General features: G+C 38.0%; 1 pseudogene; it reads right to left on the reverse strand.

The window, feature by feature from the left end:
• Positions 1–349: 349 nt before the first annotated feature.
• LOC105741377 lies at positions 350–1140 on the reverse strand (annotated as a pseudogene).
• Between the last annotated feature and the right edge of the window lie 1062 nt (positions 1141–2202).

A 2202-nucleotide genomic window follows, 5' to 3' on the forward strand; every position in this document is an offset into this window, starting at 1 on the left:
TGAAAGAATTATTAAGTATTTCTAAAGAATACACTAATAAAAAAGAGAATATAAAATGATGGAAACCTTGAATGAACAATATAGCAAAGAAATACAATACGTGGAACCCATTGAACAGGAAACACAAATATACGGGAAATTAAAACTTCATTAAAAATTGGCAAAACTATTTCTCTTGTTTTTTAAATGTTTTTACAATTTAATTTTTTTGTGTTTTTGCAACTTAATAAATAGTTTTCTTGATGAATGTAGTCATGAGAGTTGTTCAGGAGAATTCAAGTATGGTTTTTCTGATTGGTCTGTAGTCTTCAAAGAGTGTAAGTTATTATTGTATGAAACATCTGTCAAACTAGTAAGGTTGCACTGACGCATCCATCATTTTCAGGATTGTTGGTTACCTGGGCATATTTACCCCAAATAACCTTGCCTCCTTGTGTCACAAGGCCCAACTCACTCATGTTCACCTCAATCACTGTTCCTCTGGTAATAACACCCTAAGTTGTATACAGTGGTAATGAAGAATTCTTTTTCACACCAAGCATTGGCAGGCAAAAGGTGGCTTTCAGTTTAGGGTGTTATATGGACCTTCTTAAAACATAAGTCCATTGGCCTAACAAACCTTTCATATTTAGGTAGTTTTCCTGTAAATCAATCTCCAACAAAGCAGACTTTAATAACCATCCTTTTCCATGCCTTCTTTTTTCTCTTTCCAGTTTGAATAATTTTTAATACTTCTGTTTCTCCTTGGGCATGAACTTTGGGCAGAGGAACTTCCCATTTTCCTGCCTTTTCTTTTCATTTTTGTTTAATCATGTTGGAAAGTACTTTTGCATGAGAGTGTCCTGCTCTGTCCAGCAGGTAGACAGGTACTGCTCCTTATGCAGTCTTTTCATCATTCTTTTGTTTGGTGTTTCTCTTTTCATGCATCTTGATAGTCTTCTTCATTTGTATTTTCTCTGCATGGCGCTGTTCATGGTAGAGCTTAGCCTTCAGGTCAATCTTTTTTTTTTCCTTCTATGAACATTTATGAGCCTCTCAACTTTCCTTCTTTCTCTTTTTCTCATAGTAATCCAAGCGATTCCCATAGCATTTACAGTGAAATTCAATATATTGATTCTTGGCATGATGACAACTGGAGAGCTACCACAGGTAGCCTCAGATGTGCAAAGAAAAGTCCTAACTTTTGGGTGTTACAGACGCATCAGGCAAAACCATTTGAATGAAAGTGAAAATAGACTTTCAGACTTTGAAGACACCATTGCAGGTAGCAAACAGTAAGGAAAGATCTCTTAAAAACAACAAGGATCCAGGAAATAATAATTCAACATCTGCAAGATGATGCAAAGATGAACAATATAAGCCTAATAGGCATCAATGAGAAAGAAGAAGCTAATACAAATGACAAAAAAAGAATATGGGCAGAAGTAATAACAAAAAATGTGGGGAAAAATCTGACATTCAGATATATAGAACTACAAATAATATCATCCAATTAAATCTATACCAGACATACAATAATCAAGATCCCAGAAACTTAGCATGTGAACAACATACTAAAAGCTGCTAAAGAAAAGAAACAGATCACATTTAAAGGAAAACCCAAGGGCCAGCCAAATCACTCAGCAAATTAAAGGACCTGCAAGCAGGCACAGAAGCCAGGGGTTCAATCCCTGGGCCTGCTGTGCCATCCTCACCCCCGGGGCACACTGAGACAGCAATTGAGCCTGGGCGTGGTGGTGTGCGCCTGTAATCCTAGCTCTTGGGAGGCTGTAAACAGGTGTACAACTATGAGTCTGACCTAGCAGTGAGACCCTGAACACCTTGTAGACCCTTTCCTAAAATACAAAATAAATAAAGATAAATAAATTAATAAAGGAAAATCCATCAGAATAACAGCAGATTTCTCAGCACAAACCATCAAGTCAAGAAGAGAATGTAGCAAAGTAGTCAAAGTCCTATAAGAAAACAAATTCCAACTCAGATTGATATACCCTGCAAAACTATCTTTCAAAATTACTTCCGTGACAAAGAATAGCTAAAGAAATTCATGACGATGAAACCAACCCTACACAGAGCACTAAAAGCTGTTCTAGAAAGGGATCAAGAGTCCTAGCCCAGGTCCGGTGAGAGTGCAGAGAGCTTCCTGCTACCCTGCGCCGGCGGGACCAGTCCTAGCCCAGGCACAGCGTGGGCCGGACCCTC

This window comes from Octodon degus, unplaced genomic scaffold (assembly GCF_000260255.1).
Source record: "Octodon degus isolate 3935 unplaced genomic scaffold, OctDeg1.0 scaffold02639, whole genome shotgun sequence".
NCBI lineage: Eukaryota > Metazoa > Chordata > Mammalia > Rodentia > Octodontidae > Octodon > Octodon degus.